Genomic DNA, 16843 nt, shown 5'->3' on the forward strand with positions numbered 1-16843 from the left:
TCTTTTTACTTTGGTTCATCTTCATTTGCTTCATCTTGAACCATCCTTGTGTGCTTTAGGTGTTCTATTTTGTTTCTACCGTTTACTTTTCATTTTAATTGAGTATTTGTTGTTTTTTGTTCAGTTCATTCTCTTGTTCTTGAGTTTATTTTGATTTTAAGATCCATATGTTTTGTCTAGAGTCATGTTTAGTCCATATATGTCATTAATTCCTTGTTTAGCTTTTAATTTTCTTTGAATTTGTTAGTGATGTGTTGTTGAATTCTGTTTCGGATTTGAGTGCAGTTTTTAATCCTTAAAAATTAACACTCTCTTCTCTCTTTGAGCCTTGGAAATGAACCTTCACATCTAGATAACCTTAGTTATCTTAATGTCCAGTGGAAATTTTCCTTGTGCTTGCTTAACATCACCATAAACCACACTAAATTTCCTTTCAATTAATTGTGCTTTGGTGCTTTTTCATTTCTGTTTTTGAGTTCAGATTGCTATTTAGATCTTAGCAATGTCTTAGAGTCAATTTCCATTGTGTTTCATTGTGTTTCATGATCTTCTTTTGATTCCTTTAAGTTTCCTTCTCCTTTGTGCTTTTTGTTTCCATGAAAATGCAAATGATCAAGCATAGTGTAGTGGTGATTCTGTTTTGTGGTGGAAAATAGCTACTGTAAGAGCTATAAAAAGAAAGAAAAAGAGCACAAAAAGAATACAAGGAAGTTCCAAAAAGAATCAAAAGAAAAGATCAAAAGAAAGTGGCAAAAGAAGTACACTAGAATCACTACCATCACTTGAGTTTGAGAGCATTATTTTGTTGCATTTTACTGCTGTTCCAGTTTCTGTCTGACTGCACACTGTTTGTATTTGATTTATCATAAAACATTGGCCGGTGCAAATCCAAATCTAATTTTTGCCTCTTTTAGCTAAGACATAGACGAAAAAGTGAAAAAAAGAATCATTGAAAAATGTTGAGAAATGAAAACAAATGAAAAATAGCTGAAGCAGAGGCTTGAATTCACGTTTTTGGACTGGCAGTGAGTGAAAAATCAAATTTCAGTGCAGTTTTCTAGCTTATTTTGGTTGTTTTTCATCCATTCTAGTGCCATTCATTAGGTAATTCATTTGAGTGCTTATCTTGTTTCTTTACCTTATTTCTAGTTTGTCATTTCTTTGGTAATCCTTTGAGTTTGTCATGGCATTATTCACTTTTGGTTTAGCAATTATAATTTTGTGCTTTTCTTGCTTTATTTCTTGACCTCTTTTGGTTTGGTTTCTATATTTGGTGCATACTTCTTTTTGGAGGTGATCTAATTTTACTAAGGTAGCATCCTAGGAGGTGGAGTACCTGGTCCCGAAAGAGAACCAAGCCAAGAAGACAAAGCCAAGAAGACCTTTTACATTTTGTGCACTTTGATTGTGTTAAAATTAAGTTGTAAAATTGTAATGCTTTCCTTCTTGTGTTCATGGCCTAGTTAGGTGTCTTGGGGGAGTCTTAGGTACTCAATCCCATCTCCAAACTATAACCTCTTCTATACATTAGTGAAGCGCTTTTAGTGGTGAAGTTTGAAGGTTCCAAGTGCCTTCTACTTCTACAAAAACTTAGGCCGCATATAGCTTATAATCTTTCTTATTTTTAATTTTCTTGATAGTTTAGTGTGTGTCAACTTAGTCTTTGAATTAATTTCATTTAAGTTTTATACAAAAGTTTCAAGTTCCCTTGGCTAGGAAAGACTTGGTATGTAAGCAATCCAAGTGATTCACCTCTCTTTCCTGGAGGAGTACTAAAAGCTTTTGCTATCTACTTCTTTTTTGAAATTTTCTTTTAAAGACCAAAGTCTTCTAAAAAAAATGTCTCAACCTCCTTCTCAATGTATGAGTGCTTCAAATGAAGAAGAAATAAGTTTGAAACAAATTGCCTTTGATTTGAGAGCACTACTACGTTGGAAGGAAGATGAAATAATTGCAAGGGAAAGGGAAAAACAAGAAAGAGATAGGTTTCATCAACTTTTTGATGAAGAGAGAAGGGGAACAAGAAATATGGAAAGGTTGCATGAGAGGATGAGTAATAGGAGTCAACATTTGTACTCCCACACTCCAACACTAGTCACACACTATGAAGAAGATAGTAGACTAGTTGACAACTTCTATCAACCTCCTCCTCCTCTAAGAAGAGAAAGAAGAGAGCCTAGGGAACCAAGAGCCATTAGAATAAACCTCCCTCAATTTTATGGGAAATATGATGTTGAAGCTTATCTTGATTAGGAAATGAAGGTTGAGCAACTCTTTGCTTGCCATCAAATAAGTGAGGAGAGGAAAGTACCTTTAGCTACCTTTAGCTTTCAGGGCAATGCTAAGTATTGGTGGACTGCTCTCGAAAGAGATAGGAGAATCAATCAAAGTCCCGAGGTCAAATATTGGAATGACCTCAAAGGAGCCCTTAGAAGAAGACATATTCCCTCCTATTATCATAGAGAGCTAATGGATAAGCTCCAAAGACTCCATCAAAATAAAATGAAAGTGGAAGAATATAGACAAAAGATGGAGTTATATATGATGAGGGCTGGGATTAGGGAGTCTGAGGATACCACCATGCTCGGTTTCTTAGTGGCTTAAGTCTTGAGATAAGAGATAGAGTAGAATTGTTGCCCTACCAAGACTTAAATGACTTGGTTCAACTTTGCATAAAGGTAGAGCAACAAATTCTAAGGAAAAATTTTCGAAATGACTACTCTAACTCTTATACCAAGAAAGAATTCAAGAGGGAGGGTAAGCAAGTTAAAGAGGAACCCTCCAAAAGTTTCAAGGAAAAGGAGAAACCAAGGGAAGACACATCTTCACACACTCGCACTAGTGAAATCAAATGTTTCAAGTGTCCTCGTAGAGGTCATGTTGCATCTCAATGCCCCACCAAAAAGATCATGATCTTAAAGGGTGTTGACCACTATAGTAGCCAAGATGAGCAAGAAAGTGAGAGTGACACTTCTAGTGAGGAGTCTAATGATGAGTCTAAGGAAATTGCTTATCCTTATGAAGGAGACCTTCTAATGATTAGAAGACTTCTTAGCATCCAACACCATCAATGGAGCCTCCATTCTTGATTTACGAATCGAGTTTATGGATCGGATTTACGAATTGTGTTTTAAAGGTGAAATAGTTTAGTCAAGTTTACGGGTCGTGATTATGGTTCATATTTTATAGGGTCGAATTTTATGTTGATTTTACCGGTGATTTGCGGGTGAAATGTATGCCTTGTGTTTGTGGTCGAGTTGATGGAATATGTCTACGGGCCGAGTTTACGGGTGTTATTTCGGCACACATTTTACGATGTCGAATTATATGTCGATTTTAGGGGTTGTGTTTTTGGATTTAGTTTTCAGTCTAATATATGGATAGATTATACGTGTTGTGTTTATGGGTTGAGTTTATGGGATAGGCTTAAGGGCCGAGTTTGTGATTCGGGTTTTCAGGTCGAGTTTACAAAACAAGTGTACAAGTCGAGTTTAGTGGTCCTTTTTTCGGGTTGACTTTGCAGATCCAGTTCAAGGGTCAATTTTACTAGTGAGTTTACAAGTCTAGTTTATAGACATATGAGTTGGGTTTACAAATCGAGATTACGGGTCTTGTTATGTAGGTCAAATTTGATGGTCGAGTTTACTAGTCAGATTTACAGGACTAGTTTTAAAATAGAGGTTGCAGTTCGTAATTAGGGTCGTGTTATACAAGGTAAAATTTTAAGGTTTGTTTTACGACTCATGTTTTTTTATTTACTTTACGGTTGAATTTACAACTCTATTGTAGCGGTTGTGTTTATAAGACAAGTTTACGATTGACTTTATTGGATAGGTTTACGGGTCGTGTTTACGGGTCAAGTTTTCATGCCCATTTTACGGGTCAGGTTTATAGGCGAACTTTACTGGTCAGGTTTATAGGCGAACTTTACCAGTCATTTTTACGGTTTGAGTTTATTCTCGAATTTACCGGTGAAATGTATGCATTGTGTTTATGGGTCGAGTTTATGAAATATGTTTACGGGCCGAGTTTACGTGTGTTATTTCGGCACACATTTTACGATGTCAAATTTTATGTCAATTTTAGGGGGTGTGTTTTTGGTTTGAGTTTTCGTCTAATATATGGATAAATTATACATGTTTTTGTTTATGGCTTGAGTTTATTGGATAGGTTTATGGGCCTAGTTTGCGATTCGAGTTTTCAGGTCGAGTTTATGGATCAAGTATACGAGTCGAGTTTACTGGTCGTTTTTTTGGATTGACTTTGCAGATCTAGTTCACGAGTTGATTTTACCAGTGAGTTTACGGGTCTAGTTTTCGGACATATGGCTTGGGTTTACAAATCGAGATTACGGGTCTTGTTTGATAGGTCAAATTTGATGGTGTATTTTACAAGTCAAATTTACATGACAAGTTTTAAAATAAAGGTTGCAAATCGTGATTATGATCGTGTTATACCGAGTCAAATTTTAAGGTTTGTTTTAGAATCATGCTTTCTTTTTTACTTTACGGTTGAATTTACAACTCTATTGTAGGGTTGTGTTTATAAGACAAGTTTAAGATTGACTTTATTGGATAGGTTTATGGGGCGTGCTTACCGGTCAAGTTTTCATGCCCAGTTTACGGGTCAGGTTTATAGGCGGACTTTACTGGTCTCATTTATGGGTCTCATTTATCTTTTGAGTTTCCTTTTACTTTTCGAACCGAGTTTATGGATCGAATTTACGAATAGGTCAAATATTTTAGTCAAGTTTACGAGTCGAGTTTATGGGAGGTGAGTATGGCCGTTATTTTACAGGGTCGAATTTTATGTCGATTTTACCTGTGATTTTTTCGGTTCGAGTTTATTCTCAAATTTTCTGGTGAAATATAAGCGTTGTGTTTACGGGTCGAGTTTATGGAATATGTTTACGGGCCGAGTTTACGTGTGTTGTTTCGGCACACATTTTACGAGGTCGAATTTTATGTCGATTTTAGGGGTTGTGTTTTTGGTTTGAGTTTTCGTCTAATATATGGATAGATTATACTTGTTTTGTTTATGGCTTGAGTTTATGGGATAGGTCTACAGGCCGAGTTTGTGATTCGAGTATTCAGGTCAGGTTTACGGATCAAGTGTACGAGTCGAGTTTACTGGTTGTTTTTTCGGGTTGACTTTGCAGATCTAGTTCACGAGTCGATTTTACCGGTGAGTTTACGGGTCTAGTTTATGGACAAACTAGGGCAAGTTCCCAAAGAACTTGATCCTTCTCAAAGACAAAACCTTTTTCATGGAGGGTGCCTTATCAATGACAAGATATGTCACTTCATCATAGATAGTGGAAGTTGTGTAAATATGGCTAGCCCAAGGGTGGTGGACAAGTTTGGCTTGAAAACCATTCCTCATGTCAAACCCTACAACCTATCATGGCTTAAGGAAGAAGAAATAAAAGTAACTAAACAAGTCCTCATTAACTTTTCAATTGGCAATTTTAAGGATGAGGTATTATGTGACATTGTGCCTATGGAAGCCAACCATATTTTGCTAGGTAGGCCATGGCAATTTGATAGAAAAGTTGTTTATGATGGCCATGCAAACACTTATGTTTTCTCCTCCCTAGGAAAGAAGTTCACAATCCTACCTCTCCCACCTCCACAAGAAAATGAGGACAAAAATAAAATAAAAGATGAAAAAGAAAAAGAAAAGGGGCAAGCTTCCACCAAGGAGTTACTTGCCTACAAAAAGAGTTTTTCAAAGCAAGAGGTGCAACATCACTCTTCATTCGCTTCCCAAACAAAGAGAGATGAACAAAAACACAAGCAAGAAAAGGAGAGTGGCATTAAAAAGAAAGAGGGCATCTCCAAGACTAGGGATCAAATCATTAAAGATGAAGAAAGTTCTCATCAACTCAAGTCAAGCTCCATCAACAAAGACTTCAAGAATTTGAGGTCAAATTCTCTCCAACAAGGGGAGAATGATAAAGGATTTATCCCTACCAAGGATGATGGCCCATGGCACATGCTTAGAAGAAAGGGAGTTCCTTGATCCCTTCCTTTGCTTTTATTTTCTTTAGTTTAAAATTCCTTTAAGTTGGCTTGGTTGACTATTTTTGAGTTGACTTGTTGACCTTGACTTTGGGTTGACTTGTTGACTCAAAAGATTAGCTTAACCTTAAACCAACATGCTAATAAATTCCTTAATTTGCTTTTGTAGGAATAAGAAAGGAGGAGGACCACATAGGAGACACTTGGCGTCCTAAGGAAGAGAGAGAAGGAATAAGACTTTCTAGAAGCATCTAGAAAGGGGAGGCCCACATGCCTTGGACACCAAGTCTTCTAGAATGTTCTAGAACCTTCCTTTGGGAGCCTTAGCCATGAAGACTTGCCACCTAGATGGCTTGGACGAAAATTCACCCATGTGCACCCTAGGATGACCTACTTTCTAGAACATGCTAGGTTTCTTTTGTAATCCTTTAACTTAGTTGTTTTGCTAAGGGGTCCCTAGACTTGTCTATTTAAGGGGACCTCTAACACTTTTATAAGGGTTGAACATTTTGAAGTTAAAACACTCTTGTGTCTCAACCATTTGTGAGAGTTTCCTCCCTTGGGAGTGAATACTTTTAAGCCTTATCTTACATAGCAAGTGGCGGCACACATCCACTCATCTTGAAGGATGCCATGGCTTCTAGCCTAGCCTTGTAGTGGCGTGCTTCTCACATTTTTTACCATTACTTTCCTTTCCATTTTATGTTTTCTTCTTCCTTTAATTGTTCTTGATTTTCTATGGTTTATGTGTTTTCCATTTCCTTTTTGTTTTGAATCAATCCATCATCTTCTTCTCTTGAGCTTTGTGAAAGGAACCTTCACATCTAGATAGCTTGCTATCTTAATGTCCAGTGGGGATTTCACTTAGCTTTCTTAATCAACTCACACCATATTCAATCATCTTAAAAAGGAACAAGATAATCCTTCATCACACATGAGTTGGGTTTACAAATCAAGAGTACAGGTCCTGTTTTGTAGGTCAAATTTGATGGTCAAGTTTATTAGTCAGATTTACCAAATGACTTTTAAAATCGAGGTTGAAATTCATGATAGGTGAAAGATCAATTGGAAAGAGATGGCTAAATTGCTCTCTTGGAGGAACAAATCAAAGCTTTAAAGAAAAGAGATGAGAAAATCCAAAATAAGCTAAAAAGTAGGAGTAATTCTAGCAAAGGGTCTAGAAGTGGATCTTCAATGATGGAGGCGTGGTTCAGGACCAAAAAGGGATTAGAAAACAAATGATGGAATCATGCCTAGAATCTTGATGAAGGATTGACCCCAACTAAGGATGGAGTCACATGCTTAAGAAGAGTAAGCATGTTTAGAAAGGAAGTTCACTAATCCTTCATCCCTTTCATTTGTGTTTGTTATTTTTGATTCCCAAAGTTGACTTAGTTGAATCAACTTTAGTTGACTTGTTGACCTTTGATTGGGTTTGACTTGTTGACTATAGTTGACTTGACTTAAGCCAACATGCTAATCGATGTTTATTTGCTTTGTACGTTAATTAGGAGTAAGAAAACAATGCTAGGTAGCGCATGGTGATTGGGGAGCATAAATGATGTAGAGGAGAGAGTAAAGGAAAGTTATAAAGCATAATGAAAAAAGGCATAAAGCAAGTGTACTTATGTACCTTTGGTCTCCTTTGTTTTTAGCACACTATGGCCACTTTTTGGAGACATATGAGACACATTCTTTATCTCCTTTTGTGCTAGAACGAAATTAGCCTTGCACACACCATAGTTAGCTCTTTTGTCTCTCATTTTTGTAACCTTATTTGACCTAGTTTCTAGAAGCTAGGGTTAGGTTTTTGTAGAGACATCCTTAGGTATCTTTTATTTGCTTAGAGGCCCCTAAACTCTTCTATATAAGGGGTGCTCCTAGACATGTAAAAGGGTTGAACATTTTGAAGTAAAAACACTCTTGTGTCTCAACCATTTATGAGAGTTTCCTCCCTTGGGAGTGAGTACTTTTAAGCCTTATCTTGCATAGCAAGTGGCGGCACACATCCATTCATCTTCAAGGTTGCCATGGCTTCTAGCCTAGCCTTGTAGTGCCGTGCTTCTCACATTTTTACCATTTCATTCCTTTCCATTTTATGTTTTCTTCTTCCTTTAATTGTTCTTGGTTTTCTATGGTTTATGTACTTTCCATTTTCTTTTTGTTTTGAATCAATCCATCATCTTCTTCTCTTAAGCTTTGTGAAAGGAACATTCAAATCTAGATAGCTTGCTATCTTAATGTCCAATGGAGATTTCACTTTGCTTTCTTAATCAACTCACACCATATTCAATAATGTTAAAAAGGAACAAGATAATCCTTCATCAGATCTTCAGAGAGATCTCAAATTAGTTTCACATCGTAGAATAGGAACTCTTTTATATTTTTTATTTTGTAATGTTTTTGTTTGGGCTTTTTCGGACCTTAAGTTATGTTGGGCATTTTTGTGTTTCGGCCCATAGTATATAAGCCCTTGTGAGACACATTTGTAGGCATATTTGAGTTATATGAAAATTTGAGTTTTCTCTGAAGTCTCGAGGTTCTCCTCAGAACCACGGATCCTTATCCTTGATTTTCCGATTCAAAGTGGTGGATCTTCCTCACTTATCTTGGAACCTCCTCCAAGTGGCGTGATTTCATCCTGTTTTGCAAAAATCCCCAAATCGACGTCCTCCATTTTCCCCATTCGTTCTAGGGTTCATACCCATTTTTGTTCTAGATGAATTTCACCAAAAATCCGAGACGATCCTTCATCATTTGTTAATCAGAGCTCGGTTATTTCTCTTTTGAATTCGTTTCGGATAATCGTTCTCAATTTCTCCACTTTTTAGGTTTTGTCGTGTTGCTCTCGTTCGTTGTTTTGGTTTTCTCGTGGTTCGTTTGTGCACATCTCTAAAGGTCAAAGAAGGGGGATTTCACTAGTTGTGTGCTTTGCTAATCCTTGGCAATTTTAGTGTCTACCTCATTCCTTGGAAAATTCGAAGAGTTTAACACCAGGAACGTTCTATCACGAGAATTGCAAAAGCGACAATAATAGTAGATGTTTCGATTCCAATGGCTTTAGTTAATCCATGAAATTCGTAATCGTAAAGTTGCGCATCTTACAACTTGATCAGAATAGCAAAAGGAAGTTTTGTTACTACCAACTACGCTAGCTTGTGCCTTTAGTCTGAAGCGGCCCAGGTGTTTGTCAAAATGACTCAATGAAGGGTCCATTAACAAAAGTCAGTAGAACTAAGGGAGGCGGAGTTGCAGTTTACCTTGGTTCAATTATGAGTTACTTGTAGGTTGGTCCACTCCCCCCTTTTGTGAGCTAGTGAAGTGCAGCAAACGTCAAGCTTGAGGTGTTGTTACTTGAAGTGGTGGAACAATCTTCATAACATGCATCGTTGGTGCACTTTGGATGATTTATCATGTGTTTTCGGTGCAACAAGCATGTGTTGAAGCTAGAACTGATTCATGTAAGCGGGCAGTTTTTGGTCAAATAATTATGGTTTAATTGGTGCTACAGTTCTCTTTAAAAGGTGGTGGCTCTTTTGGTCATTCAGCAGACCTTTTCTTAATGCAGCAACAAAAATTTGAAGAGCTGTAGAGCAAAAAAAAATTGATTGCTGTTATACTTTTGTGAGGGTTGTTTAGAGTGTGTTGGTCTGGTGAATTGTCATCTAGAAGCTGGTTCAAAGGGGAATTCTTCAATTCAAGTAGTGGCTTAGCACAAGACCATTTTTGAAGGGTGCAGTTGGTGCGGATAATCCTTCCTTTTTGGCAGCTTCAGGCATGTTCCAATTAGTTGGCATAGTCAAACATTTGGAGCCTCATTTGATGTAGAGTCGTTTTGAAGCTGGCGGGATTGGTAGGCTGTAATAGCCAACTTGAAGCATATCATAGAATTGAAGTTGATTCATTCGGTGGTGAATGAAATTGAAATTTTTTTTTCTGACGTTAGTGCAGCAAGCACGTGGTCCACATTGTTTGCTAAAATCATCCAAAGTTGCATCAAGTATTGACATGGGTATAGGCAGTAGTAATCTTTTAATCTAAAGCGGTGCAATAGTTTGGTGGCATTATAATTGTTGACTGTAGCAATGCAAAACGTGGCATCAAGCTTTCTTACAGCACATTCCAAACTCTTGTTGCAGTAGTGTTTCTTTGTGTGGTCCACTTAGTGCAGGAAACTAAATCAAACAGATTTTCATGTGGTGGAGGTAGGAATTTTGGTGCAAATTGATTCTAGCAGCATCTTCAATTGGTGAAGCAACATTCTGGAGTGCAGCATTGGAAGATACAAACTGTCTCATTCAGTGCCTCTAGTGCCTATAGTGTAGAAAGGGTGATCAAGGCTGACAAATAAAGCACTTCACGTGGTTGTGTTCTTTTAGAACTTGCAGTGGCAACCCCACATTTCCACACTGCAGTGGCAATCTTGTTGTGGTAGCCACACAATTCAACATATTTGATGCAGTAAAAAAAATAATTGACAACCACAATTCCTAGTTTTCCATCGGTGCAGCGTCTTGTAGAAACGTGAGTTAACCATTTTTGGTGAAGAAATCTCAAGCATTGGTAGCATGCATTTTTGGTTTCCTTTGGCATGTTGCAATCCATTTTCTTTGTGCTTGTTCGGTGGCAGCCTTTATCTTTAATCCATTCGGTGCAATTAACATCTCGCTGTAGGAATTGAATTGGTGGAATTTGAAAACAGCTGGAACAACCATCCAACTGGAATAAGCAGCTGCAATATTTTGAATTGGCTCGGTCGCAATCTTCTTTTGATTTGTCACGTAAATGGTTTGATGTATCAGCTGGACCAATCCAAAAGAGGCAAGTGTTGTTGGTTTCTTCTCTTTGGTGGCGTGATTGAAGGTGCCAAAAACCTGGTTGCTCCCAGTGATTTGGTTTGTGTTGGAGTGCCCTGCCACGTGAAAAGTATTGGTAGAGTTGGTGTGTTGGGGTTTTCTTTGTGGTGCTTTCGGTGGACATTTTTGTTAACTTTGAAGACTACAAGTGTTACTATTGTTTCATAAAAAAAAATTGAGCAACAGCATGTGGTGGCCATTGAATGTGTTTTCAGTAAAGGACATCCAATCCATTGTAAACCTTGAGGTGTATTAAATATGTCTAGTAGAGGCTCCCTAGATAGAACCCGAAGGAGTGCATAGTGGAGGTCTGGAAAAGTAAGATGTTGTTGTTGTTGTGATGATGGTATAATGTTGTTTGGACTTCTATTTGAGGTAGTTTTGCTGCAGTTTTGGGACTTAACTTTTACTGTTTGGACATGATTTTGAGATGGTGTTTGCTGCTGTTTGGGCATCATTTTGGGCTGGTTTAGACAACAAGCATGAGACTATTTTAGTTTTTGCAGCTGCCTTCCATATGTTTGGGCGTGATTTTGAGTTTATTTTTGGGCTGTTGTGGATGTTGTTTTGATGCATATACATGATGCCTATTGTGCTTATTTTTGGGTCCATATTCTTGTGAGTATAAGTCTCCTTTCTTAAATATCTAGCTTTGCTTGAGTCCATTGTCTATTACTTTCTTGTTGAGTTCAATTTTTTTTTTTGGATTCTTGTGTTGTGGGACAATGTACCTTGAGCTAAATTTTTGGAAGTATTGCTTGTGGAAGTTTGAATTAATCATCACATTTTAGCTTGAGTATTTTGTTTCACATTTCTAGTAGTAATTCTAAATACACTGTTTAGATTACTCTTGTTTTTAAAAGTGCTTTTCTCGTTGTCATAGTCCTAGTTTTGTCACATATTTACTCCCTTTGGTTTAGCCTTTTCTTGATTTTGGTGCTTTTTTAGTTTGTCTTTAAATATCTTTGGTTTTGTCTTGGAGTTTTCCTTTCCTTGGCCTCCTGAGTTGAGCTTAGATTTGTTACGTCTTTCACTTTGATGTTGAATTCTGGATGGGTTGATTGGCGGTTCTTTGAAGAACTGAGCACGAACTTGAGAGCGAGTGAATACACTTTGAGAGTGAAACATGAGTGGAATTGAGTGTAAACACGTAAGGAGTGCTGAGGCCCATTTGATAATTTTATCCACATTACTTTTGCTAACCACTTACTGTGTTTTGTGTTAGTTCTTGTTTTCTCCCATTCCTTGTAGGAATTAGGAATTCTGAGCACTCTAGAATGTTCCATACACGTTCGACCTTGATAGAAGATACAACTTCATTGTGTCTAGAATTATCAGGTTGAATAGCAAACTTGGGAATCTTAGAAGGGAGAACCATGAAGATAGACGATCATTGCCAAAAGACAAAACAAGTGCTATTAGGTGCACCAAGTGTGAATGTTATGGACCCGAAAATTATCAATGTCCTAATTGGAATGCCAAGTACATGACTCTTCAGGAACTCCAAGATTACATTGTATACTTAAAAGAGGTGAAAAGGAGTGTTAGGAAAAAGCTCGAAGTCAAACAAGGACAACAAGCACAAAGGGAGAGAGAAAATGCAAAAAGAGTACTAAAGGAAATGTGGGAAAAAGCCAAACAAGAGAAAGAGCTAGAGAAGTGAGAAGAGAACGAGCGAAGAGAAAAGGAAGAAGACGAACAAAGAGAAAAACACGAGAAGGAGTCTCTCCTCACACCCTTGACATGCATGGTTGAGATGAAATCCTTAAAGGAGGATGATAATGCGTTAAACTGTTATTCCCATTCACATCATGATATTGCATTTTCATTGGGAACACTTACTAACCCATCTCTTTTTGTCTTAATGCCTAGGGAAGACTTATACATTACGGAACAATGGCATAAGCAATGGGGTGAGGAAAATATGATAGAAAAGGCAGCAACAACATGGGCCAAACATGAACTGCCTTTAATCATCTAATTGTGTGTTTGGCCTATCATGAAAATCCTGAAGGATTTCAGGGACACTCTTTTTCTATTCTGATTATTATGGGTTGTTCTCATTTTTGTTTCACAGTGAATAATATACTTGTGGTTAAAGTCTTTGACGAGTTCTGCAGGTTTATCTTTGATCCTAGAGCACAATCTCTTAGCACCTTGATAATAACAGATTGGCCTCTCCCATGATCCCAATCTCATCTTTTTTCAATAACATTTTATTTATGTTTTTAGACTATTCTGGTTTTGCATGCTTCTTAGCACTTATGTTTGTGTGTTTGTTTGTAGGTAATGAAGCGCTAAAATTTGAGGTCGAATTTTCTCCAACCCGGAGGCAATGATGGAGGCGTGGTTCGGGACCGACAAGGGATTAGAAAACAGATGATGGAATCATGCCTAGGATCTTTAGAGAGATCTCAAATTAGCTTCAGATCGTAGAATAGAAACTCTTTTATATTTTTATTTTGTAATGTTTTTGTTTGGGCTTTTTTGGACCTTAAGTTATGTTGGGCATTTTTGTGTTTCGACCCATAGTATATAAGCCCTTGTGAGACACATTTGTAGGCAGATTTGAGTTATATGAAAATTTGAGTTTTCTCTCAAGTCTCGAGGTTCTCCTCAGAACCACCTATCCTTATCCTTGAATCTCCGATTCAAAGTGGTGGACCTTCCTCAGTTATCTTGGAACCTACTCCAAGTGGCGTGATTTCATCCTGTTCCGCAAAAACCCCCAAATCAATGTCCTCCATTTTCCCCATTCGTTCTAGGGTTCATACCCATTTTCGATTTAGATGAATTTCACCCAAAATCCGAGACGATCCTTCATCATTCAATATATGGGGAATAGGAAGGACTAAGATGAGGAGAATATTATCAACAACCTTCCCCCATTAGGAGACAAGGAAAAGACCCTACTCCTAAAGAAGTTAAAGTAGACTAGCCTCACTTTCAAGGCAAGGATGATGTTGAAGCTTATTTGGATTGGGAGATGAAGGTTGAGCAACTCTTTGCTTGCCATCAAGTTAGTGAAGAAAGAAAAGTGCCTCTTGCTACCATACGCTTTCAAGGGTATGTTATGTATTGGTGGACTTCTATAGTCCAAGAAAGGCTAAGAAGTAATGGACCTTCAATTGAATATTGGAATGATCTTAAGTCAGCCCTTAGGAGGAGACACATTCCCTACTACTACAACAGGGAGCTCATGAACAAGCTCCAAAGACTCCAACAAAGAAATATGTCTGTGGAAGAATATAGACAAAAAATGGAGTTACTTATAATGAGGGAGGGAATAATTGAGGAAGAGTCCATGATGATGAAGGCGTGACCACCTCCTTAGAAGCTCCCTCAAGAAGGATCACTAGAAGCATGTCTAGAGGGGAGTCTTCTATTCCATCACCTTTATCTTTGTTTTGCATTACTTTAGTTTGAATTCCCTAAGTTGGTTTCTAGTTGACTTATTTTGGTTGACTTGTTGACTTTGATCCAAAGTTGACCTTTGACCAAGATTAGATTAACTTAAACTAACATGCTAAACCTTGTTTGTCTTGTTTTGTAGGTAATTAAGAGAAAGTAGAGCATGGCTAGGTGGCACTTGGTAATTGGAGCACTTGGATGAAGTGGAAGAGAGAGGAAAACAAAAAGCATAAAGCAAAAGCAAAAGTAGACATGTACCTTGTCTCTTTTGGCCTAGAATCCTTATAGGAATGCCTCCACCAATCATCTCCCTTCACTTGGCCAAGACTCACTCTCACATTAGGTTTAGGGTTTGCTAGTTAATCCTTTTTCATGTTTTTGTATTTGCTAAAGGACCCCTATGAACTCCTATTTAAAGGGTTCTCCTTGTCCTATAAAAGGGTTGATCATTTTGTTTCTAAACTATTGTGTTTCAACCATTAAATTTTCGTGAGCTCTCCATCTTGCTTGCAAGTGGTGGCACCATCACTCATCTCTAGGGCGTGGTTGGCTTAGATACCGCCTATGAGTGGCGTGCCTCTTCCATGCTTCATCTTCTATGCTTTCCATTTTTAATGTTTCTTCTTTTATTTTGGTTCTTTTAAGTGTTGTTAATGCCGTGTGAGTTTAAGCTTGAATCCAACTCTCTTCTTCCTTTCATGAGCTTGAGAAATGAACCTTCACATCTAGATAGCTTGCTATCTTAATGTCCAGTAGGAATTTTCAAAAGGTTTTCTTAAACAACTTCACCATATTCATAAGTCTAAAAGAAAACAAGATAATCCTTCATCATTTGGTATCTAGAGCTTTGGTTGTCCTTGAATATGGTGTTTACATGTTCTATCTTTGAATGGTCCACATAAAAACAATGTTGGCAGCAACGTATGCGTTTTTGAAAAACAATTTGGAAATATCTCAGTGGTCCAAAAGTAACGTTCTTTATATCAAAAGAAAGCTCTGTGAGTCTAGTTTCCTACAAAAAGAGAATTAACGCATTTGGAGTTCTGTGGAGAGAGTTATGATCAAATGAGTGAGTGATGAAGGCATGACCACCTCCTTAGAAGCTCCATCAAGAAGGATCACTAGAAGCATGTCTAGAGGGGAGTCTTCTATTCCATCACCTTTATCTTTGTTTTGCATTACTTTAGTTTGAATTCCCTAAGTTGGTTTCTAGTTGATTTATTTTGGTTGACTTGTTAACTTTGATCCAAAGTTGACCTTTGACCAAGATTAGATTAACTTAAACCAACATGTTAATCCTTGTTTGTCTTGTTTTGTAGGTAATTAAGAGAAAGTAGAGCATGGCTAGGTGGCACTTGGTGATTGGAGCACTTGGATGAAGTGGAAGAGAGAGGAAAGCAAAAAGCATAAAGCAAAAGCAAAAGTAGACATGTACCTTGTCTCCTTTTGCCTTTGGATTATATGAGTGGTTATATGCCTTTTGGCTTGACCAATGCACCTAGTACATTCATGAGACTCATGCACCATGTTCTTAGAGAGTTCTTAGGGAAGTTTGTTGTGGTATACTTTGATGACATTCTCATTTATAGTATGTCTCAAGATGACCACTTGCATCATTTAAGGAGTGTGTTAGAAACCTTAAGGAAGGCATCCTTGTATGCTAACATGGAGAAATGTGTGTTTGGGATGGATCATGTGATCTTCCTAGGTTTCAAAATAAATCAACATGGGGTCCATGTGGACCAAGAAAAAGTGATGGCAATCAAGGATTGGCCTCCCCCAAAGAATGTAAGTGAGCTTAGGTCTTTCCATGGGTTAGCTAGTTTCTATAAGAGGTTTGTGCCAAACTTTAGCACCATAGCTGCCCCTCTCAATGAATTGGTCAAGAAAGGTGTGGCCTATAAGTGGGGCAAAGATCAAGAAAAGGCTTTTGAAACTTTAAAACAAAAATTGATCAATGCACCACTCTTAGCCCTCCCTAACTTCTCCAAAACTTTTGAAATTGAGTGTGATGCATCCAATGTAGGCATTGGGGCCGTGCTTCTCCAAGAAGGGCACCCCATAGCTTATTTTAGTGAGAAACTCAAGGGGAGTCACATCAACTACTCCACCTATGACAAAGAGCTTTATGCTCTTGTGAGAACTTTGCAAACTTGGCAACACTATCTTCTTTCAAAGGAGTTTGTGATACATAGTGATCATGAGTCACTCAAATTTTTGAAAAGCCAAGGCAAGTTAAACAAGAGACATGCTAGGTGGGTAGAGTTCTTAGAACAATTCCCATATGTGATCAAACATAAGCAAGGAAAGGCTAACATTGTGGCGGATGCACTTTCAAGAAGGCATTCCCTCTTTTCCATTGTTGAAACTAAATTTCTTAGTTTTGATCATATTAAGGAATTGTATCCAAAGGATGTTGATTTCTCCCCCATTCTTAGTGAGTGCCACCAAGGGGCTTACAAAGACTTTTACCTTCTCAATCAATATCTTTTCAAAGGTAAGAGACTTTGCATTCCCCAAGGTTCCTTAAGAGCCTCACTCATTAGAGAGGCACAT

The 16843-nt window shown here is 37.7% G+C and overlaps 1 pseudogene; it reads left to right on the plus strand.

The window, feature by feature from the left end:
• Positions 1–2121: 2121 nt before the first annotated feature.
• Positions 2122–16843, plus strand: part of LOC146888344 (uncharacterized) — a 55289-nt pseudogene continuing 40567 nt past the window's right edge.

This window comes from Vigna unguiculata, chromosome 2 (genome assembly GCF_037176805.1).
Source record: "Vigna unguiculata cultivar grain cowpea cultivar isolate G323 ecotype 2 chromosome 2, ASM3717680v1, whole genome shotgun sequence".
Taxonomy (NCBI): Eukaryota; Viridiplantae; Streptophyta; class Magnoliopsida; order Fabales; family Fabaceae; genus Vigna; species Vigna unguiculata.